The sequence below is a fragment of the Lutjanus erythropterus genome, chromosome 15 (assembly GCF_056507025.1).
Source record: "Lutjanus erythropterus isolate fLutEry1 chromosome 15, fLutEry1.hap2, whole genome shotgun sequence".
Classification (NCBI taxonomy): Eukaryota; Metazoa; Chordata; class Actinopteri; order Lutjaniformes; family Lutjanidae; genus Lutjanus; species Lutjanus erythropterus.
Genome location: NC_139331.1, coordinates 243,435 through 269,440, shown reverse-complemented (window position 1 = coordinate 269,440; position 26,006 = coordinate 243,435). Strand labels below are relative to the sequence as shown.

Genomic DNA, 26,006 nt, shown 5'->3' with positions numbered 1-26,006 from the left:
GCTCTGACCCCGGCTGCTCGCTGGGGGTTGAGGCTGACGTTTGGGGATGCGGTAGGCTGGTCGAGCCACAGCTTAGGCAATGTCTGCCGGGGTGCAGTGGGGGGAGGGGGTGGCACTCGTCTGGGGAGACACAGCTGGAGTGCTTCACCTTCCCTCTTCTTCTCCTCACAGCGTTTTTGCATTGTGGCTACCGCTGGGCCGAATAAGCCTTTGGGGTCCACAGGGACGTCGAGGAGCTGGGTTTTCTCCTTCTGGGAGAGGCTGGAGAGGTTCAGCCACCTGGCCCTCTCTTGAGCGACCATCAGGGCCATGGCTCTTCCAGAGGCCTGGACAGTGCACCTGTGTAGACGCAGGCAGAGGTCAGTCACCACGCACAGTTCGTCCCACAGGGCTGGGGTTGGTGAGGCTGACATGTCATCTTGTAACTCGGCCTGGTAGGCCAGCAGCAGTGAGGACGCATTCAGAGCCTTCCCAGATGTAGCCACTGCCTTGTAACCTTTTTCAGTCTGAAAACAATCGGCCTTGGAAGGCAGAGCTGGGCCCGCAGAGGTCATGGTGGACCTCTGTGTAGGGTGGAGGTGAGAAGCCAGCAGAGGTTCGACCGGAGGCAGGTGGGAAAAACCGTTCATCTCCATGTCAGCCCAGTCCAGCGCCGACCCCCCTTGGATGGGGTTCTTGGCGGTGTGAGGGTTACTCCACGAACGGGTCACCTCCTCCAGGCACTCAGGGAAGACCGGGAGGAGCTGTCTTGTCAAGGATTTGGCTTTAGGCAGCCGCTTCCCCTCGTAGCAAGACGTGGTGGTCTCAGCGGGGGGTTCAGGCCACGCTATACCCAGCTTTGCAGCTGCTCTTTTGCAGGCTTCATGTAGGTCGATGCTGGCAGTCAGGTTTGGAGAGTTGCTGCTAGCATCACCCATACCCGGCTTCGCAGCGGGCGGGAAGGCGAACGGTTCTGCACCGTCGTCCTCGTCGTCGTCAGAGCCGAGGCTGGTGCATTCCTCTGCCGAGTCAGACATAATCCCCTCAGTGTCAACGAGGTCAGCCAGCAGGCCAGCCTCGTGCTCGTCGGGGTCAAGTGGCACTGCGGCATCGAGCTGGTCACCCCAGCTGGGCCCTGCGGGGATGGTGTGTCCTTGAGGGACTCTCCGCCACCTCCTGTAGTGGGGGGCTGGCTACCCCCACCACAGGGTCCACCGCCGACAGGCTAGCTTGGCGCGCCAGCCTGCGTCAGCGAGTTTTGCTTGACAGGCGTGCACAATGCTCACAGGCAACCGGGGATGCCAGCGCGTCCTGGGCATGTTGCAGCCCCAGGCACACAGCACACACAGGATGAGTATCCACCCCGGCAATCTTGCTAACATGTGCACACCCTTACCGGTAGCTTGTCCTTATCTATGGCGAGGGAAGGCAGGCTCCGTTATAGTAAGTCACAATTAAAATTACGAGATGTGTGGAGTAACTAGTATGGCGGCTAGTTACTGCAGCAGCTAGCTACTGTTTGGAGACAGACCAGCTAGCCAGACTCAGACAGTGTGCAGCGTTCAGGTAGCATTTGGCGACCGAGTGGTTAGCTCGCTCTGAGAACTGCAATGCTAGCCGTTAGCCACACAAGCTGTCCGAGAGGTTGCTTCTAGGAGCGAGAAGAGTGTTTAGACTGGAGAGGATGACGTGACGTCAGGCTCTTAGCAGGAGGATGTCCCTCCTCAGCGGAGCAGACGTCACATCTGTCGGCCAGTCAAGACTGGCGTAGTGAAAAAGGGCTTCTGGGGGACAGCACGGAGAGCGTGTCCCATAGTGAGATACCGAGACGAATGTTGAAAGAGAACAAACTCTTACTTCTCGAGAGCTGCTGTTCGATGGGATGAGTTGAAGCCAAATCAAATTTGGTTTGAAGCTCTACTTGTGTTTTATATAAGTCAGGGTTTTTAACTTGAGCATATTGTTTGTCTATTTCCTTAATTTGGTAGGCCAATTCTAATTGTTCTCTGTTGGCCTTTTTTTTTTCATATTTACGGTGTAGGAAATAATTTGGCCCCTAAGGTACGCCTTAAGAGCATCCCAGACTACTAGACTAGGTGTACCCTGGGAAATATTTGTCTGAAAGAAAAAGGATATATGTTCTTCCATAAATTTCACAAAATCATTGTCTGACAGGAGAGTTGAATTAAATTGCCAGTGTTTTTTAATTTGAGGAAGGTCAGGTAGTGCCAGAGATAATACAACAGGGGCATGATCTGATATCACTATGCCCTGATAAGCACAGGAACGCGCCAATGGTATCAGTTCATTGTCAATGAGAAAGTAATCAATCCTAGTGAAGGTATGGTGGACATGCGAGAAAAAGGAGTACTCTCTCTTATTTGGATGGAGGAAACGCCACACATCAGAGACACCAAAATTAGATAGAAAGGACTGGATGAATGAGGCAGACTTATTAACTGAGTCTGGATTGGGAGAGGAACGGTCCAGCACAGGATTTAACTAGCAGTTAAAATCCCCCCCAAGTATAAGCGAGTATGAGCTCAGATCCGGGAGAGAAGAAAAAAAGCGTTCAAAAAAGCCCGCATCATCTACATTTGGAGCATAAATGTTGGCGAGCACCATCTTGATAACTTCCCTGAGACAATGATAAAACGGCCATTAGTATCTGATATAACACTGTGATGCACAAAAGGGATGTTTTGGTCAACAAGGATTGAAACCCCCCTGGCTTTAGCTTGGAATGAGGAATGGAAGTGCTGCCCCACCCACCGTGACATCAAGCGAGCACTATCAGAACCACGAATGTGTGTCTCTTGCAAAAAAACAAATGCTGCCTTAAATTGTTTTATATGTGAAAATACCCTCCTCCTCTTAACAGGGTGATTCAAACCCTTGACATTCCAGCTAACAAAGTTTAATGATCTATCCACTGTCTTTAACTAAAGGTGCAGGATGATAAGTACAAATGATGTCAAAACTCCAGGAATATAAAAGACATAATAAACCAAAAATGAACAGTACGTGGCTTCCCTGGTGAAAAAAAAATGACTTTATTGTATTTCAAGTATATTCATATTTTCAATAGTATATTGAAAATGTACTTCCACAAATTGTACTTTTTGTAAATACATAATAAGTATACTAACATCATGCTTTCACGCTAACACTTTTAACACACTTTAAAATAATTATACTACACATGATAAACCACATTGCTACAAATGAAACGGTCATAAAATAAACCTGAATGAACTGTCACTCCTATGAAACTTTCAATAGCCATCCTCTGCAACACAGATGTGCTACCTTTCTTCGGGCAGCCAAAACCTCTGACATTATGTTGAAACTCCTTTGATTTCTTTCTTAAGATAGAGGTACTTTGAAGTTTGTCAAATAATGTCTTTATGCTGTCATTAGCATTTGCCATTGTAGTTCCTGCTTTTGTTGAGAGACCCCTCCACCGAAGAAATCTTTTCACTATTTGTGTTGGCACATGTGTAGTTCCACTGAAAGACCTAAGCAAAGTCCCATTAAATGATTCAAATGGAAACGTGGATGTTGCCCACAATGGTCCCCAGTTGCGCACGCCTGCTGCCAAGTGCATTAATAAATGCACATTAAAAGAAGCATTAGCAGCACCATAAAGTTTCTCAAAGTTTCGCAGAGCTTGTTCTGCCACATCCACATGTCTCACTTTGATGGCATCCTGAACAAGAGTGTGCATTGCAAAAACTAATAAAAAAAGATGATTCCAATACTTCTTTTTCAGAATGTCATTCAAAACAGGCAATGCATAAAACAACAAAAATGACCTCCACTCAGATGCTTTCCAGAATTTTCTGTCCTTCACTGATCTTGGTGCCCTTGTGATCTCCACAGGTGGGTTAATGGCCAGCAATTCCTGGTCTATATCACTGACCTTGCCGCCCAAGTACCAGTCTTCATTATGGTGCTTACTGTCTAGCCACAGAGATGTAATCTGTTTAGTGACACCCAGGCAGACACTGTGTTGGTACTCAGGAATGAATCCAGTGATCATCTTAAAGCTCTCAAGTTCCATCAAAGGGGATGGGCCTTTCACACCCATAACTGGATTAGCAGGTGTTGCCAGCATAGCATGCTGAAAATGATCCATCTCTGTCCTTAAAAGTGGTTCTGGGGTTTCCCAGACATATGGACCACCACCAGTGTGAAGGCAGAAGTCACACCCATATTTGCCATTGAACTGTTTTGTGTTTCTCAGGAGGGGGCGGGCAACTGAATCTGAGGAGCACAGGAGTAAATGAACTTTGCTTGTATGCTCTACGTGCATACGAGTCCACCCATTTAATTCCAGTCTGTTCCAGTACCTTGAGCTCTGCCACAAAAGCAGTTAAAAATGTGATCATATTCGGCTTGCTTTTACCAAACCATAAGCATGGTATACATATGTTGGCTTGACGATCTTTTGGTGACAGCTCTATGACTTGACACTGAATTGGCCATATCTGAAAATTATTGCTGTTGAAAACTGGAATTCCATCACAATTCCACATAACTGATAAATCATCAGCCCCTATTTTTCCACTCTGCTTGAGTTTTTCGTATTCAGCCCCACACTGAATATCTGAAACAATGCCTGGAATTGATTCTCTTCCATTTAAATGTATCCCAGATTTTTCCAAAATGTCTACTATTTGGGTTGACAGACTAAGTACAAGAAAGTAAGACCCAACCCTTAAGTTTCTATCAATGTCAAATTCAGCATTACAAGAAGAACAATTTTTTGGAGCTGTCTCACTGGGTCCCATATAGCTTTTACAGTTGATACAATAAAAATGGGGCACATACTGGCCAAACTGTCCATACGCTTTATGAAAAAGATATGAGGTTGCTGGCACCAAGCCAGGGAAATGTTCATTAAACACTGTAAGAAGATCCTGAAGAGCTACTCCTGTCAAATTGTGCCTCAGTACATATGACATGAGTAAGAGCAGACTCTGTCCTTTTGTGAGGGGAGCACCAGGGTATACAGGATCGTCATCATGGTGTTTCTGTAATAGAAGACAAGATTGCTCACATTCATACCTAAAACACAATAGGAAACATAAGCCAAAATTATAATGACAGTGTTGTCCTATTAAGAGAGATGTCTCATACATGTAATGTAAAATAACATTATACAGATAATCTGTAATTAAATGGTAGTACCTTCAATTAGTTCGAATCTTGATTTCCGGCTTGGCTCCTCTCTTCTGCTCTGTGTTCTTGCCCACTTCCCCGATCTTCCTCTCTGTCATCATGTCCACTTCCCCGATCTTCCTCTCTGTCGTCATGTCCACTTCCATCATCTTCCTCTCTGTCGTCATGTCCACTTCCCCCATCTTCCTCTCTGTCGTCATGTCCACTTACATCATCTTCCTCTCTGTCGTCATGTCCACTTCTCCCATCTTCCTCTCTGTCGTCATGTCCACCTCCATCATCTTCCTCTCTGTCATCATGTACACCTCCATCATCTTCCTCTCTGTCGTCAAGTCCACCTCCATCATCTTCCTCTCTGTCGTCATGTCCACCTCCATCATCTTCCTCTCTGTCATGATGTCCACTTCCATTATCTTCCTCTCTGTCCTCCTGTCTCCCTCCATCCACTTCTTGGTTAGTATTTGCATTACTATGATCTGTAAGACAAATCTGAGACAAATGTAAAGCAATTAAGTGCAGCTTCAGTGGTCCAAAATGAATGGTTGAACATTGGGATATAAAAATACATTTACTATTGTAGATAACATTTCTTTCTCCTGAACTTACCCTTTCAGTAACCTTTCTTCTGTAAATGGATGTTCTTGGAACTGAAGATGTACAGAGAAATCTCTTGTACAACAATTTTCTCTGTTTCTGTGGATACAGTAAAAACAAAGATAATAGGAAACCTGAACACAGCTAGTGCTTTATCCACTAGCTAGCACTAGTGTTGATGTATGATCACCCTTGATGACTTACAGTGAGTGGACTTGGGCAAACATTTTAGGATGAAGATATGATACTGGAAGTAGCCTATTGTCTTTTAGAACTATGTTAACCATCAGATAGGCTGATCTTATAGCTGGGATATTATAATACAGGCTACCAAAGATAAATATTGTGGTTTTTGTAGTGAGCATCAAAGATGTTGACAAGTTTATATCCTATTTTTCCTGCAGATGTCACAGTAAAAGTAGAAGAAGACATAATAGGCCTACATGTATTTTTTTTTTTTATCTTTATGGGGTCTGTCAGAAGTCTTTGACGTGAAGTCATTAACAAGATGATTTACACATTAAAAAAAAACTCACATCATATAGCTAATTTCACTTTTCACAAACATTTCACTTCATAATGTTATACAGAATACAGAATTTTTCAGGCGGGAGACTAAAATTCAAATTTTCGTCATAGCCCACAGCTTTTCACCAATCTTTACCTGATTCGATTGAAGTTTTCTGTATTTTGTTGTTCTTGGCGTCTCTGGTTGAGTCTCGTCAGCATTCATATGTCTCTTCAAGTTTCGTTTTGCTGGCATGATGATTTTGTATAGTAACTGTATTATAACAGATTCTATAAATTTCGTATTTCGTAAAAAAAAAAAAAAAAGATCGGCGCCGAGTCTCTGACCAATCAGGTGCATTGCTTTTCACTTTCAGCCAACCAGAGCTGCGGACGTTCTCGTCCGTTGAATCTGAGCGCGCGTCACCATAAACTGTAGGTCAGTCACATGAGAGCAGGTTTGCAGGTTAGGGAGAAGCAATGTCATTCCAATTCGCCATCTACTACTTATATGATAAAACACTGAGAGTGGAAAGTACGTCGCTCATTCTTGATAGTAACCAGTTCACCCAAGTGACATCCCAGCCGGACCTTGATGACGACGTGAACTGGATTGAAATAAATTGGCCCACAAGAAAAGAACCAAACAGGACGGCGGCTGCTAAGGTCCTGTTATTTGGAGGCAAGTATGGAGAATACCTATTATTTTCCCAACTCTTTCAGCTAGCTAGCAGCTAACTGTTAATTTTTCTTACTCTTCTCATTATATCAGATTCCTACAAAGAACTCGTGTCGAAGAAGAATTTGTTCCTTCTCGGTGAGGATATATGAGCCGAGGAGAGGAAAGCAGGGGTGTGCGCATGAAAAAGAAAATGTGTGAGACCGATGCAGTGAAGCCTAAAACGGCCATGCAGGTGAGTGCACCAACATTCCTTAATGCTAGCGCACAAGCTGGCATGCTAGCTCCAAACTTGGGCTAGCTACACATCCAGGTGCTTTCTTTTATGGTAGAGGCCTTGACAAAATTCAAATTATTTACATAAGTAAAATACAGTAAAGCGATGCTAAAATACTCCATTACAAATCATGCATGAAAGATCCCACTCAAGTTAAAGTGCATAATCATTTGCAGTAAAATGTAGCTAAACTATCAAAGTAAATGTACTGATTTGCTCTATCTGACTGATATATTGTTGTGTGTGCGTGCGTGCGTGTGTGTGTCTGTGGGGGGGGGGGGTTACCACTGATGAGTCTGACTGTCAGTAAGGGGGGAGGCGCTTCTATTAGGGTAGTGTGTTATGCAGTGCTTCTTTACTTGAAAGGGAAATATCATGCATTATACTGTGTGCCCAGTTGGGTGAGTAGAGGTGTGTGAGTGAGGGATACCATGCATAGAGGGGTGGGTGTATCTGCAAGTGTGAGTGTGGTTGGGGCAGCCAAGGGATGAGGAGTGTGTGTGAGGTGGAGATGTAATTGGTGCAGCAGGGGGCATCCCATTTTTATGTATTTTTTATGTATATGTGTGTTGATGACAAGTGGTTTTTGTTGTGTATGGCGTCACCTATTTATTGATTGTATGTATCTGTACCTCTCAAATGCCAAAGACGAATTTATCCACCTTAGGAGACAATAAAGGCTTATCTTATGTTATCTTATGTTATCTTATCTTATCTTATCTTATCTTATGACAACATTAAATGAATAATACTGAAACATCACAATGTAGCAATATTTTGTTGTTGTAGCTGCCAGAGGTAGGCCCACAGATAGATTCAATTACTATGCATTTTTACATACAGAGACACCAAATAGGCTATATCTGAGGGATGGTGAGATAATTAATGGAAGATTAAATAAGAAGACATCTAAAATGTAAACCTGATTACACAAAGCTTTCTGTAGGACGCCAAAATCCAAAAAACTTGGAAACGACTAGTTCAATTGTTAACAATGTGCTATGTTTAATTTTTTTTTCTCAAATCTTTGAGATAGCTTTTTTACACCTGCCAGTAGGATGCACTGAAGCAACACTGATCTAATTCAATTAAAAAAGCAAAAAGGCATCACTAATCCTTGAATTTTAAATCAGTTGAGATTTATTTGATCAGTGATGAATATTTATAGTCAAAAAGCAAGAATGATGATGATCAATGATTATGGAGGCCACTACTGCCACACCTCTACCTCCACTGTCTGTCAGGGTGCTGATGAAATTATTTCTCTGTTTTCTCTAGTATAAATTTATCCAGGCTTTAATTAGGCTTAGTATGCAGTGAGAATTTTACATTGTGATGACAGTCTTATCTTTGTTTTTACGTTATAAACATTTTTGACAGGCAAAGCAAACCAGGATTAAAGAGGCAGCCAGGGACCAGGTGTTACAAAACCTAAAGACTTCCCTGTCTCAGAAGAGGGCCCTAGACACACAAGATCACCACTGCAGTTCTGAGGATGAATTTCCACAACATGTTCATGGGGTAAGACATACTTTTTTCTTGAGCAGGTGGTTTTGTGGAATATTCATGTGAGAAAACTACAAGATGGTCTGTTCAAACAATATCAGACACCCTGATATTGTTTACTGCAGGTCTTGTTTTGGGAAAAATTGGACAGAATCGTTTCGTCCTGTGAATCTAACATCTATTATGCATGTTTCTTTGTGTTAATTATTAATGTAGTTTGTCCATTTTAGTTTTTAAAAACTCGACTACAATTTATAATAGTTAATGCCAACATCAACTGCTGTGATATATCTTTTTTTTCTAATTAAATATTGTAGTCTCTAGTACAACTCAAATTTCAGGACATAACTAAACATTTTCCTACTTTTACTATATAAACGTTTTTCTTCAGGGAAAGCGAGCAAAGATTAACAAGACAGCAAGACATGTGCTTTTACCCCTGGCATCCAGTCCCAGTTCTGATGACGCCACATACATAGGGAATCCACAACAGCATGACATTGTAAGTCATAATTCTTTCCTAGCTGTTGTGTACTCTCAGACATAAATTCTTTCTCTGTTGTATTACTTTTCACAGCTATTTTCTCTTTTCACTTTTTAAAGTTTCAGGACCATGCCTCTGATGACGAGTTGGGGTTCAGGACAGTGAAATTGAAATGGTATGTTATAATTGAGGGGTGAACGCATGTATTCATTACTTGACAGTTCATTCATAAAGAATTCTATATTTGCATTATGGGCCTTTTGTCTTTGGTAGCATCATCTTGTGTTGGTAATTGAGTCAGCAATGAAGTGATGGGATTTAATAGGTTATATGTTTCACAAATCAGTCATATGAATTATCTTGCTGTCAGTGGGAACCCCAACACCACTGGTCAGCACTCCCTAGTTGTTTATATATACTAGCAGTGTTTCCAAGTAAAGATTGAATTGAGCACATTGTTTTAATGTTTGGATAATGTCTGTTCATTTCTCATAAGTAGGTAGAGATAAACTGTCCATTTTGTCCTCTCTTTCTCTCCCATATGCAGCACCACTTGGCAGGCAGCACAGTGACAGTTTCAAAGAGGGCCTTCCTGCGGCTGAATAGATCTCGCATGACCATTTTTGCCCAGGAGCTGGCTGTCCTGGTATTCACAAAGGAGGGCCTTGCACAGTCCACCCTAACTGGAAAGTCTGGGACGGAGCAGGCACCAAAGAGACAGCTTGATGTTGCCAAAGTGCAGGCTATTACAGGTATGTAATTGTTTACATTACATGTAGTCTATTTAAAAGCTTCTGTGATTTCTGTAGCAGCTAGATCACATGGAAACAGACCACCAGTAATTATTAAATACATGTTGGACTTCTGGTAGCAATATTGATATACCATACTGATACAGTTTCCAGAGGGGTATCCCACAAAGCAGGTTATGTCAAAACTCAGAGTAAGTCAACTCTGAGATGAGGGAAACTCTGGGTTTTCCGTTTGCAGAATGAGACTCTGTGTCAGTCACCATGGTAACTGACTCTCTGAACCTAACCTGCTCGCAGGTTTACTTGAAGAAACCCTGAGTCTGACAGGAGCTGTACTTTCCTTCTCAACACGATCATGTTGAAGTAGAGATAATTAACATAGTTTTAAAACAGGAGGATAATTTAGATTTGTTTAAATGAGCTCTCACTCCCTACGGTACTGCGTTTCATCAGTCCGTCATTTATCTGAACAATATTCTCCGGCGGGACATTGAATATCGGGCTACACGTCACCGCTGACGTGTTTTCAGATCTGAACCTCTTTGTTTTTATCACTTTGCAAGTTAATCAGTCACCTTCCAGCAGTCAGAAAAAGAGAAATCATTCACATTTCATTTGGCTTTCTTTATTTCCCACAGATAGCTACAAAAGTAACCATCAGCCTGCATAGCCTCCAACAACGCAATTTCAAAGTCCATGTTTCTAATTTGCCGCCGCATTGGGGATAACATTAAATAATTTCGAGTACTATTTGTAGATAAAAGTGTGTGTCTGCCTCTAATGTCGGTCCTGGGGGTGAGTGATGCCCTCAGCCTCTGGTCACCTAGCGACCTGACTCAGGACCAGCTCCTCTGCCTCTGTCAGACGTGGTGGAGGTGGAGGTGAGCACCACCTCTGCCTTCTTCCACATGTCCATCTACTCAGCAGGATGTTAGGAGACATGATGTGTGTTGAACAGTATCTGTTGGTGGTAAAAGCTGCTACAACCTTGTTTACCTTGTTTAATATGTGGAATATGAATAAAACCAGAGTGAGGAGCAATTATGAGGAGCCTATTTCAATTTTAACCAACTGCATTTAAATAAAATAAAATAAAACATTGAACAACATCCAACCACTTCCTCAAAGGCTAATATTAAAAGAAAGTGATGTTAAATTCAAAATGAAAAGACGACGGCATTTAAACTCTGTCAGTGATTCTTATTACGGCTGAAGCCATGTTACTATTTTATTACCATGGTGAATCACAGTATCGGAGCTCCGTTGATGATGGCTTTTTACTAGTCGTCAGGCACGAGCTCAACTCAGAATTAACATACTGAGAGTCGACTTAACTAACTCAGATCAGCTGTTCTGGAACTGAAAACTCTTCACTCTTCACTCTTCAGTTTCACTTCACAGAGTAAGACAACTCAGAGTTCAGGGTTAGAGTTTGTTGAACCTCCTTTCTGGAATACCCCTCTGATGTACTGTTCAAAAATACTATGAGTATGCTGCATGACTTACAGTATCTCTTGTCTATTTTGTTAACAGACGCTGTTCTTCTGGAGTTTCCGCAGACAAGTGTCTCTGATGTGCGCGCGGCCATCAGACGAAAGTGTAACAATGAGCAATTCAGCCAAAAAAAATCAACATAATGTGTGGTGTGTGTTTCTGTATGGTGTGAGGGGTTAGGGGTTCAGTAATAAGGAATGTTGTTTTTAATTGTTCAATATTCCTCAGTGTTCTTTAAAGTTCATAGGTCTGCTGCCTGAAATGGACCTACTGTATTTCTACAAAGTGTATTAAAGTACCAATATTTGAAAATTTAAGTTTTGTAATGAAAATGTTTATGGTTCAAATACATTAAAGCATTTTTTCACCTGGAAGTAGTCCCACAAGTCTTTCAGCCTTTAGTATACTGGTAATACATTTGCAAGAATGTGCAAGGTAGAAAGTAGTATAGCAAAGTAATGATAAAGTATATTGATATTAACTGCAGTATGCTTTTTTGGTAATTGGAATAAGCCAAAAGTATAATTAAGCATATTATTACCACAGTAAGAATATATTAAAAGTATAAAGCTTGTATATTTTTAAGACACTAACAACTAATTTTTAATGTACTAATAATACAAAGAAAGTACACTTTAATTTGACTAATTAAGCATATATTAGTACATATAAAGTCATATACTTAAAGTATACTAAATATACTTTAAGTTGTTCCACTTCAGCACATAAAAGTACACTAAATACACTTCAAGTTGAGCTTTTCTACAATTTAATTACAATTTAAATATATTTAGTACAAAATTAGTTGTTCCAAAATAGCATGCTTCAAGTTAACTAATCATAAACACACTTGAGTACACAAAAGTATGCTAAATTTTAGTACACTTAGCACATTTATTTTTCACCTGGGTTGTGTAGGTTAATAAACCAATACTGGCATCGGAAAAACCTCCTCTTGCCCACCCACCCCACAACAAGACAGCTGCCAAAGTATCTATCGTAGGTTTTTGAAATGAAATATCTCATTTCATCTGTTAAAATAAGCAAATTATATATGGTTGTGATTTGCTATTAAAAACAAAATCCTTGAATTATGTATGATTATCACTTCACCCCTCTCTCTTTTTACGGAATGGTATGGTCTGATTTTGGCAGAGGGGCACGTGAAATGTGCATGCTACGTAGATGCCAGTAAATACGCAGCGTTGGCTACTCAGTTGAAATGCGATCAGGTGCGTAGGCAACATATTAGAACACGTGTCAAACCCAAGGCCCGCAGGGCACATCCGGCCCACGATTCAATTATATAAGGCCCGCGAGATAATTTCACGTGTCTATTATGAATGGCCCGTCGGTAAATAGCACTCCCACCACTCATACTACAAGTCCCACAATGCACTGCGACAGCTGCCGCGCAACTCGAGAAATAAATCAGCTCGCAGTCGCGGAGACGCGAGTTTCTGTCAAACAACAATGTAAACAGTTTGTCTGTTTAGGCAACTGACTCAGTGCAAAGAAACACAAGTATATGAGGAGGGAGATGAACTGCAGCTCCACTTGAAACCAGGTAAAAATAAAAATAAGACTGATCCACAGCAGAGAGAGAGAGAGAGAGAGAGAGAGAGAGAGAGAGAGAGAGAGAGAGAGAGAGAGAGAAAGAATATGGACAGATGTGTCGACTTTATATAAAAAACTTTTTATGATTATGAATCATAATATTAATGTATACTTATGTGGTGCGCGATTTTTTTTTTTTTTTTACTCCAAGTCTGATATGTGTACTTTTAAATACTTAATTGCTGCATTATTGTAAGTCATGATGAAGAGTCCAGACTCTGTCTCTCCTCTTCATCTCCTCAGTGTGTGTCAGTGTGCAGTTTAACCTTTTCCTAAAATACTGCTGGTTCTGTGGTGTTACATTTTAAATCTGAAGCCTACAGTGCACCATAGAAGCTACAGTTGACTTTTCTATTGAAGATCTCAGTGCGTTTTGGCCTTAATGTTAAATTGAGCAGGTCAATATGTTCATCTGTACCTGATGGACTGATGGGTTTGTAATATTATTATATGAGCATATATTTTATGCCAAATGCAGTGCCATTGAGGGTTTGCATGATTAAAGTGTGTGATATATTGTGTCCAGACAAAAAGCAAGCATTTTCAAATGTAACCCCCACCTGGATATGTGAGCTGAAATATTCTGAGCTGAAATATTCTTGTTTTCCTTTGTTATTGTTTAAAAATACATATTTTAAATCTTATTTTTAAAAAAAGTTGTTGCAGTCTGGCTGTTCAAATTCATATTTCTGAATAAAACAGTCAGTTTTAGACTGTTCAATAAATCTTAATCCTGTTTGGCCCGCTACTTAGATTGTGTTTTAAATTTTGGCCCCCTCTGTGATTGAGTTTGACACCCCTGCCATGGCATGCATTCAGACACGCTGGATGGTGTGGCTGGCGAGGTTCAGTGTGTGCTTTCTTTTTGTGAGATCTGTTTTCCATCAGATGACACAGTTAAGAACTCCTGATTGGCTCCCACCATGCAATGCTGAAGACATTCCTTCTCCTGTTGACAATACAGATTTTGACATTTATGTGTTAATATATATGTAACTTTCCTACCTAAGTTGCTTGCATTTGTTATATTGAATTCTCCCATCTGCAACAACAGCATCTTGCTTTTTCTAGGGGTAGTATTTTATGGAGTAATGTTTTAAAATCATAATTGACGTAACATTACAGATGTTTCTTCACTCTCTTATACTTTCCTATTATGTTACCATATGTAAGGATTATTATTTGCGTTGAAGGTGTGATCTTTTATAGTCTTTAATAATTTTCCTTTACATGTGACCACATATGATCAAAAGGGGGGATTGTAGTGGGAAAATAATACGCTGAACTGGTCACTGTTGTTCCTCATAGTTATTTCTCATGTTCTGTCAGGCACTAACTGGTTACTTGTCCTTGAACACACAGTTGTTCTCTCTTTGGAAGAAGAACTTCTGATAACACGATCACATCCCGACTCTCCCGATAAGCAGTTCAGGTCCATCCTGACCCAACCTCCTTCATCTCCTAACCCTGCAAAACAGATTTACATTCTTGTTATCAGTTCCTTTTACACTTTGTGTGTGACTGTGTACTGATCCTTTAACAGAAGAGTGCTGTCAAGCTGCATCATCACTGCTATCAGAAGAAAGTACCCATTACCCACTGGCACTTACAGCAGGTTCAAGGAGGCACATGTTCAGAACACATCTACCGATGAATGACTTTTCAATAACTGTACTCTTGACTGCACTGCTGAGCAGTCTACAAAGTGTTCCAGTCTTTAGAGACACTAGCAGAGCCTGCATAAATCTTGCACACTAAGTATTTACAGTACAAAATCATCCACTCCATATATGCAGGGGTGGACAGTAAGAAAGTACATTTACTTGAGTTCTGTACTTTACTTGAGTATTCGTTTTTCTGGAAACTTATGACTTTAACTCAAAAACAAATATTGTACTCCTGTATGATTGTACCACATTTCTAGAAAGGTTGTCATTACTTTGAAGCCAGCTGTTGCTGTTTCTTCTTTTCTAAAATGCGACTGGCCCCATGCTGTGTTCCTCACAGAAGGAAACCAAGTACAGTACCCGCTCTCAACTGGGATTGATGCAAAAGCAGAAATGCGTCATCCAGGCACTCTGTAACAAGCCCAAGCAAGCACTCCCTCTTTCATTCCAACAAAACCCAGTAATGATGTCGGCAGGAGAAAGACAAAATTAAATCTCAAGATGTTGTTAGAATTAGAAAAAGAGAAATAATTTCAGGTAGGCTTTTAATCTTAGATTGTTTTTATTTGGGTGAAAAATACCACACAATTATACTGCCCCTGAAGCCAGAAAGAAATCTGTTATTGAACAGACTTGGAGAACTTCCTTGGCTTCAATCTGATTTTATGCTGTGATTTTAATAGTTACATCAGAAAAAAAATGACAATACCTGTCCTTTTTGTTTTTGATTGCATTTCTATGCTGAAGTTTTTATAGGTGTTTCTATGGGCTTTGTGTTTCATCATGGTTCTACAAATAAGTCAGAGCACCATTGTGCTGGTTTCAGAGAGTTTCAGGTTCAAACAATAAGCAGTGTATTGATAAAAGAAATGTACTTTGTAATGTGTACTTTTGGATACTTAAGGCTTTTTTTTGTCATCCATTTTTTATTGGAACAATAACAAATAGGCTAAAAGCCAGTCCAGCAAATTGCCATTTTACATTTTAGGTTTATGTACCCCCAGCCCTCAACCTCTTTCCCTATCCCTTCTTGCCCCCTACCCCAGCTCCCCTCTAGCAACCAACAGGATAGATCAGAGCAGTCCTATTTAGACAGAAAGTCTTTCAAGTCAGATATCAGATTCATCCACATTAAAATTGTGTTTGGTCCTGCATCATTAATCCTTGCTGATGATAGTTCAGGGAAGGAATGTCCAAAAAGCTCCAGAGCCAATTAATATTTGAGATATTGTGAGGAAGTTTCCAGCACTGGACTACAATCTTCTTGGCTGCAGTTAGGCCCGCCAGCCAGATTTTGTGTGCTTTATCCGTGAGAGAGAGACAGGAATGGTCATTTAGAAGATGTACAGCAGGATGTACAGCATTGGTAATACCACCCCAATTAGTCCTGCCAGGGTATTAACAACTTTTGCCCAGAAATCTAGAATCCCTGGACATTTTCATACAACATGAATAAAGGAGCCAACAGTTCTGTGGGAACAGAAAGAACAGTATGGGTCAGGGGCTAGTCCTATTTGATGCCTAATTCTCGGTTTAAAGGGGAACTATTATGCTTTTCCTCTATTCTGACCTATAAATGTTGTCACAATGTCGGATACTCATGTTAAACGATTCCAAAGCGTCAAATAATGAGGTTCATGCATTTGGAAGTGAGCCCTGCAAGCTGTTTTGGATGGCTCTGCATGCTGTGTTTTACTGTCTTTTTTAACGGTGTAGTAACATTGATGTTAATGCGTGCCAGACTTACTTATATGGTCATTATTAGCTTTCCTAAGGAGGCAAGCACCAGGCAGAAGTGGATAGAGTTGCTTTTTCCCGGCCAGCAAAAAAAAAAAAAACCTCCATGTTTGTCTGTCTTTTGTACGTCACAGGGGACTGTTTTGTCAACATGGGCCAGTACGAAGCTGGATTAGCCGGTAGCCGGGCTCGGCAGCACTCGCCAGCCCTTCGGAAGTCCTCGGGAGTGCGACCAATCACAGCAGAGTGGGCTTGGCAGGAGGCGTACATGGAGCAGGGCCGGGGGGTTGGAGTAAATTACACAGACCGTTTTTGCGGGACGCAGAAAATACAAGGAAGAGATGCAATGAGAGGCACAGCGTCCTGAAGATCTACAAAACTTTCTGTGTGGGCGATCGTGTGTAGCTGCTCTATAGGAGTCCAAAAATCAAATACAAAGGCCCGAAAATGAGTATATTAGGTCCCCTTTAAGGTATGCTGTACGACAAAATTTCAAATGTATATATACTGATGGTTTGGGTTTTAGGAGGCATCAGCAACGTTATTCCAAATTACAACCCATTTCAGTTCTTGTTCCACCTCAGCTATGTCTCTCCCCCAAGCCAAGCGAGTTTAGTTTGTCATATATATAAGCCACTATTCATCTGGAGCACACTGTATCAAACTTAAACTTAGGATGTTCTTGTAAGGCTGATTCCCACTGAACTTTATAGGCTTTACAAACTGACCCTAAAAGAGAATGTTTGTCAATATTGTATGGAACTTAAGGATTGTGCTTGCCCCATTAATATCTTGTTGTAATACCTTAATCTTCCCAGGCTTTGTTAGTAAAAGGTTTTCCCCCTAGATAAAAGGTGACCATTATTCCATAGTAGGGATGATTTACACCAAAGGCTTTTAACTTTGAGAAATTTTTCTGCCGCTTTAAACACTTGTAGCATATGAGTTAAAATCGGATGTATTCTCTTCTTGGGCTGGCAGTAATGATCTTGGGAAAAGTGTACACTGCAGACCCGATGGTCTGCAAGATGCAGTGTCTGGACAGGAATGTTAGCATCAATTTGTAGCACAATTAGCCACAACTTCAGCATCTTTGTCCTGTTCTTGGAATCTGTCGCTGACACCATCTTCAAGCAGACATGTCAGAGTGTGTAGCTGTTTTCAGCGCTGTGTTGACGTCACGGTCAGTTTGTCTGCTGCGCGCATGACGTGACCATCGTGCAGAACATGTGTGTGACAATGACGGGCACAGAACCGGATTTGTGACGCTGACCGGCCGGTGACCGGTCAAGGCCAGTCACGTGAAAACCAGCCCGATTCCGAGCATTGCCGATTAATCGGTGCAAGTCTACTTTTACGGGAGGCATTTGCCCCCATATATACTGTTGTAACTGCTGGCTGCATCTGCATCCCTTAATACTTGACCAAGTTCAAAATGAGTTGTCCCCATCAATCATACACACACATACACATGGGGAAATTGGACCCAGGTTGAAAAATACTGAAGTTATCCTTTAAGAACTGAATACTTTGTAAGCCTAATTGTACTTCCTGTGTCCATGAATGCCATTTTGTGAGCCTGGCAGATGTGGGCATCCAGTGGAAATGAAATCAACTGTATCACCATGTAAGACTGTGAAAGCACTGTAATTGTGTGATCACTCTGCTGATGGAAAGTTGACCAAAGTCTCCCTGTTATGATCACTTTCATTTCTGGCATTGTTGTTGAAGATTTATCAGCCTTGTCTAGTTTTATTTTATCTTGTAAAGTACTTGGTAACATTAAAAAAAGTGGTACATAAAAAAAAGATCATTATTATTGTTACATGAGCACATCTCTCATGAGATCGACCACAAATGTTGTCCCCGCATAGTCCAATCCATAGTGTTTTACTAACTCACTGTCTCTCATCAATTCTTTGTCATGTTCTCCTCTACTTAAGAAACACTTAAGCCTCCTCCCTACTCTGACTGGAATCAAACCAGGGCCGCTGCAGTAAGGATGCAGTTTTTGCATATGGAACATGTGTAATTACAGTTGAGCTAATGAGGAATCCGAACATAGATTGACTTGAGATTCTTTTCAAATCTATACTAGACACGCAAAATTTAAAATATATCTCCTAACAGTGAGATAAGCTGGTATAAAGCACTTCATTTTCCACTCATTAAACATTAGACATTAAAAACCATGTCTTATGTATTGAATAACATTACAGCTTGATTTTTTTGGCTTTAATAACAGGGCAGACTGAAGAATGTGATAGGAAAGGTGGCAGAGAGAGAACAGATGACATGCAGCACATGTCCAAGGGCTGGAATGAAACCCTCTGCAGCAAGGAGTCCGCCTTTGCAAATAAGGCATGTGTTCTACCAGGTGAGCGACCTGATCTTGATCTTGAAGAGGGGTCTATGTATCATCCCTCCCAAACTGTATTTAACTTTGATAACTGGGATAAACAAATATACAATTTATCATTATATATCGATATATCAAACAAACAAACAAACAAAAAATAATAACAATGAAAAATCCACTTGCTTTTTTGGTCCATGTCCTCAAATCAGCAATTGGAATAGAAGTTAAACCAAAACCAGAAATGACTTTATTGTCACTTTAATTGTGTTATCTCTATTTTCTGATATGTTCAGGCATTGCTTATTCTGTCTCATTTCATTATAGCAAAAGGCACTGCTAAGATTAAACATATATTATATGTTGAATTATGAATAAAACTATAGGCTAGATATTTAATTACATAATTTTTTTTAATTAATGAGTCTAAAAACTTTTCACCAATCCACTTGTGCCACAGACCCCTGTTTGAGAACCACTGCCCCAGAATATCTATACGAATTAAAAAAAAAATCAATTCCTCTAAAACTTTGTAGGTGGCAGGAAATGGTAGCTGTATCTGTCTGACCCTTGAATAAAGAATTCTTTTTTTTTTTCCTTTTCATGATTGGTATTCTGCAAAAAAGCCAGTTTGCAGTGTTTTATACATTTCTGCCCAGCCTTTCTTTTATAGCACCACAGCATAAGGTGTGTGATGTATGTAATTCCTTAAGCTCATTAAACATATACTCCCTCTTGTGGCATAAAGGGACAACAACTTCTGTCTTAAGATGTGCTGTGCCTCAGGTTATTTATGTATTTACTGGGTAAAAATTACAGATTTATTTTTTAACTTATTTTTAATTTATTCTAGTTAACTCAGCTACACAGTAAGCAAAAACAATCTGTAGAGTAATTAATGATGTCCTGGCAAATAATTATCAGTACATATTCTGTTAGGTTTGTGGACATTTCTTTCAACCCTAAAATGGAAAATTCTGTGGATTTACAGTATATCCCCTGGGCCGTTCATGGACGCTTCTGTTAATCCTTAAGTAGACATTTCTGTAAAATTAAAGCACATCTAGAGCAGCATTTGCTGAAAATTTCTTCACCGCTTTAAAGTTCTAATCAAATATCAAATCTGTACAGTTTTTATGGGCAGTTTCTTTGAAAGTGAAACGTAAATGGTGACTTACAACCACTTACATTTTCTGGTAAATACAATTGTATTTTCTTCCACGGTTTAGACCAGCATCATGTTCTAATAATCTAACTTATTCGTGTTGTTCTCTCATGACTAGATCCTTGCTTGTGTGTTGTATCAGCTCTCAGATGTACGTCACTTTAGATAAAAATGTCTGCTAAATTAAATTGTAAATTGTAAGTTGTGATGAAATAAATCTTTACACAGCGAATACAGCATCATGGTCCAATAAATCCACCACAATATAAAAATATTTTATGTCTACATCTGCTAGTGGGCCATCACAACAAGATGAGGAAAGATAATATGTTAGTTCAGTCCAAGAGAATCTTGATATTGCCAACAAACTGCCAACTATTTTGATAATCTGTTAATTGCTTTGAGTAATTTTTAAGAAAAAAAAGTTTCTCTGATGCACTTTCTCAAATGTGAGAGTTGTTGTGGTTTCTTTAACCCTTTATTACAGTTTACTAAATATCTTTGGGTTGTGGACATCTATATATATATATATATATATATATATATATATATATATATATATATATGTATATATATATACATACACAATGAAATTACATTAAATATATATATATATATTTATATATATACACACACACACACACACACACACACACACACACATATATGTATCTCACATATATTTCTAGTGGAGCCCAAGTGTAAGTGAAACTGTAACTTTAATACTAGAGGACACTATCATATTATTAGTATAACAAGAAATAGAAGAATACAAGGGTGAGTACAGGAAGGCTTTTAGTGATACCGGGTGAACAGAATTTGACTCCAAAATCAACCATGACGGAGGGACCTCAGTATCCCCATATTTAACCCAATAGTTCAAATTTCTCATGTTTGTTGCCCAATAATAGTACAGGAAGTTTGGTAACACCATTCCACCCTGAGCTTTGGGCCTCTGTAAAACTTGTCGATGTAACCTTGGAGACTTCTTATTCCAAACAAAACCGAGAATAAGACTGTCCACTTTATGGAAAAATGAAAGAGGAAGAAATATCGGAATACATTGGAATAACTATAAAAAGTGCGGGAAAACATTAATTTTATTTGCATTGATTCTGGCAGCTACAGAAAGAATTAGTAGGGAGCACCGCTCAAAATCCTGTTTAATTTGTGTGAGCAGCAAGAACTTATGTATATGCAACATTCTATATACTGTCTATTTGTCTGAGCCAGGAAAATATAACTCATAGCACATAAATGAAGCACATATGAAGACAAAGAGTTGTTGTCTGTTTATGACACATTTATGAAATATACCCTTGAGTGTGCCCTTTCTCTATTTTAAACCAAAATTGAAAACAGGTCATTTTTACATCTAAAATACTTGAAAGATTACATTCTAATTAAAGAATCGATGAATCTGAAATAATTTATATGAAAATTCTTACTAGTAGTCCAACACGCATAAACCAGTATAAACCAGCATAAGCGAGTATTTTGTTTCGGTATGATGTAAATATCTTTAATACATGTGTTTGTAATCTCCAAACATTAACTCTGTGTTTACCTTCATAGTTCAAAAAATAATATTTTGTCTCTTATAATGTGTCCTGAAAACTGAAGAAACTCAGCCCTTTGTCTTTATATTTATCAAAGTTCATAGATTGCTTAAGTAGGATGTAATCTATAAAATTATTTTGGCTTTAAAGATGAGCAATTTCACATTTTGGTTTATTATTTATAGGATATATTCCCTACTATGGTATCAAGGGGCAACACTCATGTCTTCATATATGTTATGCCTGAGTTCGATTCTCCTGGCTCTTATTTTGATAGAGCTTATTTAACTTCCGGGTCAACTGTCTGCCTTTCTGCTGTTTTCAAGTCAACAAGTAAGAAATAAAATTACACCAAAACTGATCCCTTTTTTTAGTATCGTTATTTAGATTTTTACTCTTGTTTTTATGTCTGCTTGCAAAAAAAAAGAAAATTAGCTCTCTTTACCCATTTTTGTTTTCTGGTTCAAAGCACTAACTTGAGGGTATACTCCCTCTTGTGGCAAAAACAGGCAATAACTCGGGGTTTCATCTGTACAATGTGTGAGTATACCTATGAATTGCTAGCTAAAAATTACACATTTATTTTTCAGAGAGGAAACTGGTGCCCAGTGACTGTTTAGCTATCTCTGTTACATCTGAACATAAAACAATAAGTCCCTGAGTAAATGGGACAACACAACCTTCAAATACTATTTCTGTATTTGCTTTTAACTAATATCTTGCCTTTAACTTATAATATTTGTGCCTTTAGTGATGCTTTCCCTCATTGCCTAACTGACACAAGCCATATATTTATATTATATATATTGATATATTGTTTATTTAATGTAATTTCATTGTAGTTGAAGGCAAACAAAGAATTAATGTTTGAAGGTTGCAATGTCCTGTTTGCTAAAACATACATGTATTGTTTTCCATTGTGATATGACTGACAGGAAGACTTGACACAGAAGTTAAAGTAACTTTATGAAAATAAAAAATATATATCAATATAATAAATATTCATTGGATATTGTTTAAAGGCAAATACAAAATTAATATTTGAAGGTTGTAATGTCCTAAAGCAGTCCTAAAGTAGTTCCCCCAAAAATGAAAATTCACTGAGTGAAGATCTCCAGTTCACAAAACACTCCCGGGGTTTCTGTGGAAAACAGTGTTGCAGCCAAATCCAGTACAATTGAAGTGAACAGTGACCAATTTTAAAATGTTAAAAGAATACACACAAAAACCCCCAACAAAATGTCTCATACTGCTCATGTGGTGTAATCCAAGTGTCCGTAAGTCGCGACATTAAAATTTGACCCAAAAAGACGCCATTTACACCATGTTTTTAGCGTAAATGTCAAGTGTAGCCTCTCAGACTGTAGCTGCTTGCACAGAGATAACTGAACAGTCATTGGACACCAGATTCCTCCTTGAAAAATAAATATGTAATTTTTAACAAGTAATTCATAGGTATTAGTGCTGTCAGGCGATAAAAAAAATTAATCTAATTAATTACAGGATTTGTAATTAATTAATCTAATTAATCGCATTTTAATGTAATATCTGCTAAAGGTCCCCAAATAAAGAATTTGAATTCTAGGACATTACAAAATTGTAGTGCATGACTAATCAATTGAATACACAAGGTACAAATCACTGCGTTCTTGTTAATAGTCCCGTCTTTGTTCTTTTTATAAATAAACTGGCCGTTCAAAGGTCCAAGTAAGCTTGCCTCGCTCTTAGGGGTGCAACGGATCAAAAAACTCACGGTTCGGATCGTATCACGGGTTTGAGTCACGGATCGGATCATTTTTCGGATCAGCAAAAAAGAAAAAAGTGGTGGGGGATTAGGGTTAAATTATTTTTAAAATGCACTTGTCTTTGATCTTTGTCTGTCTGTAATTATCACCATAGTTATGTAATGTAATAATAATGATAATAGTAATGATAATGGTAATAATATTAAAAACTTCAAACTTATACAGTGCTGTACTATGTATATACTATACATATATTAGATCATTATACACTGTACAGTATAATACACAACTACGCTCTGTAGTCTGGCTCAATGTCCCGCCTACAGCAGCACATCTGATTGGTTAGAAGTCACGATCAATCAGCAGACACACTGTGTCACAGACGGGGCGAGACAGAGCTGCACCGGTCAGCAGAGAGGAGCTGTGTAGAAGTTAAGACAGCTGATATCACCAAAGTTTCAATGAACATCACAGTTTTATGATCTGTTTCTTTGGTGATAGCATAGTTACATCAGTGAAAAAAGTTATGGTCTGGATTTCACTCAAGGCGATGTGACGGCTTTTAAATCAGTCACTCTTCACAGAGATGCGCTGCATACAGCCGCATTTGTCCTCTTTTCACTGCAACTCTGCATTGAGATTTCGGGTATTATAACTTATACAAAAGTAACAGTGACAGTAAAACTATGATGCTCACATGTGGTCCGTGGATCACACGCGTGCCGAACTCAATGGGCCAAATTTAAAATGCTTGCGCATTGACTTGCCACTCATGATTAATTGCGTTAATTTTTATAGCGCGTTAATTTGCAGCGTAATTAATTAATCTAATTAATGCGTTAAACTGACAGCCCTAATAGGTATACTCACACAATGTACAGATGAAACCCCAAATTGTTGCCTATTTCTGCCACAAGAGGGAGTATACCCTCAAGTTAGTGATTTTAAGCCAACAAAGAAAAATTGGTAAAGGGAGCTAATTTTCTATTTTTACTGGCAGAAATAAAAACAAGAGAGAAATCCAAATAATTATTGTAAATTATACTGGTGTTATCTTATTTCTTACTTGTTGACTTGAAAACTGTTGAAAGGCAAACATCTGACCTGGAAGTTAAATTCTATCAAAATAAGAGCCAGGAGAATCGAGTTTATGAAGAGAAGAGTGTTGCCCCTCAATACTACAGGAGGGAATATATGCTTCAAAGTGTGCCCTTTTTGGGTTTTAGCTTTAAACCTATGGAGCTATATTGGGGCCAAATGTTTTGAACTTGAAAAATAAAATTTGAAACTGTTTTGATCTTGAATTTTGAAAAATACATCAGTGTATTCAAAATAAAAATAAGTGTTCAAAAAGTGTTTTCAGGTTAAATATAATTATGATTCACTCTGGTAATTATTTTGAATAAATTATTTTCATTTTTCACTTTCACATATTTAGATATTTGAGATCCTATTTCTTTCAGTTACAAATTTTATCTTTTCAGATTCAAATCTTATTTTTTATAGTTTCAAATCTTTTTTTCACTTTCGGATCTTTCTGTTTCAGTTTCAGATCTTTTCTTTTCAGTTTCAGAATTTGGTATGTACTCCTTACAGCAGTGGTTCCCAACCTTGGGTCAGGACCTCAAAATGGGTTTGACAGATACTTAAATAAATAATTGCTAAATTAAAATTAAATTCATCTTTATAATGTTAAAAACACAACCTCAGCCGCCCAATTAAATATGGTGGGTTAAGAGAGAGCATTATAATATATGTTTTAACCAGATATTGCCTATATTTGATCACGAGCCAAAGAAGCCTGGGAACCACTGCTGTAAGGAGTACAATTCACAAACACTAGCTGATAGCATCAGGCCTAGGGGTGTGTATCTCACTGACTGAGACGATTCAATATGTATCTCGATACATGTTCAACAATACGATATATTTTATAAATCTTTAAGCGGCCAACGATTCGGTTCGATACGATTCAATTCTGATACGATACGATACAATACAAGACAATGCAATGTGCCAGTCTTTACATTTTGATTCAATTTATGCTATGTTTGTAGAGTGCTGTTAGTTGCCAAAAAATCCTGATAGTTTTACTAAATATAGTAACAGTAGAGACAGAGAGGGAGACTTTACAGTGATGTTTATATCGTATTATGAGTCTCATGTGTAAATGAGATAAATGAGAAACTTTAGAACTGTTTAAAATATCAGTATTTTTGCAGTAAGATGATCTGCTGCTCTGTTTCATTTGAAGAGTGGTGTGGTTTTGATTAGTGTGGAGTAACAGTGATGCTCTGTGTTACCTGTTCTCACAGTGACATGACGTCTCTGTGGGTCAGACTCGTGGCTCTGTGCTTTTTCACTCACAAAAACAAGCGCTCCCTCCTCCCTCTCCTGTGGCTCCTCTTCATTTGCTCATAACGGACGGCGCTGAAAACTGACAGAATTGACATTGTACCGCGTCGCATCACCAAACTTTCATAAGACTCAAGCGTAGAATAAGTTTGGGTTTTCATAAGAAAGATGAGAAATGCTGCTGCAAATCATTTATGCAAAACATGAAAGTAACCGTATATTAAAAAATAAAGCCAGTAGGACATAGTATTCATTGGATTTTAGTCAAAAGCAAATACAGAATTAATATTTTAAGGTTGTAATATCCTGTTAACTCAAAAACTTATTGCTTTACTCCCTGAAAAATCAA

At 39.1% G+C, this 26,006-nt stretch overlaps 1 pseudogene across 1 annotated transcript; it reads left to right on the top strand.

Annotated features, from left to right (window-relative positions):
* Nucleotides 1-6,325: 6,325 nt before the first annotated feature.
* LOC146313709 (uncharacterized) lies at nt 6,326-11,603 on the top strand (annotated as a pseudogene). Its single transcript, XR_014771968.1, has 7 exons — nt 6,326-6,990; nt 8,601-8,741; nt 9,118-9,228; nt 9,330-9,385; nt 9,758-9,962; nt 10,827-10,892; nt 11,409-11,603. The product of XR_014771968.1 is annotated as an uncharacterized LOC146313709 (transcript).
* The last annotated feature ends 14,403 nt before the right edge of the window (nt 11,604-26,006 follow it).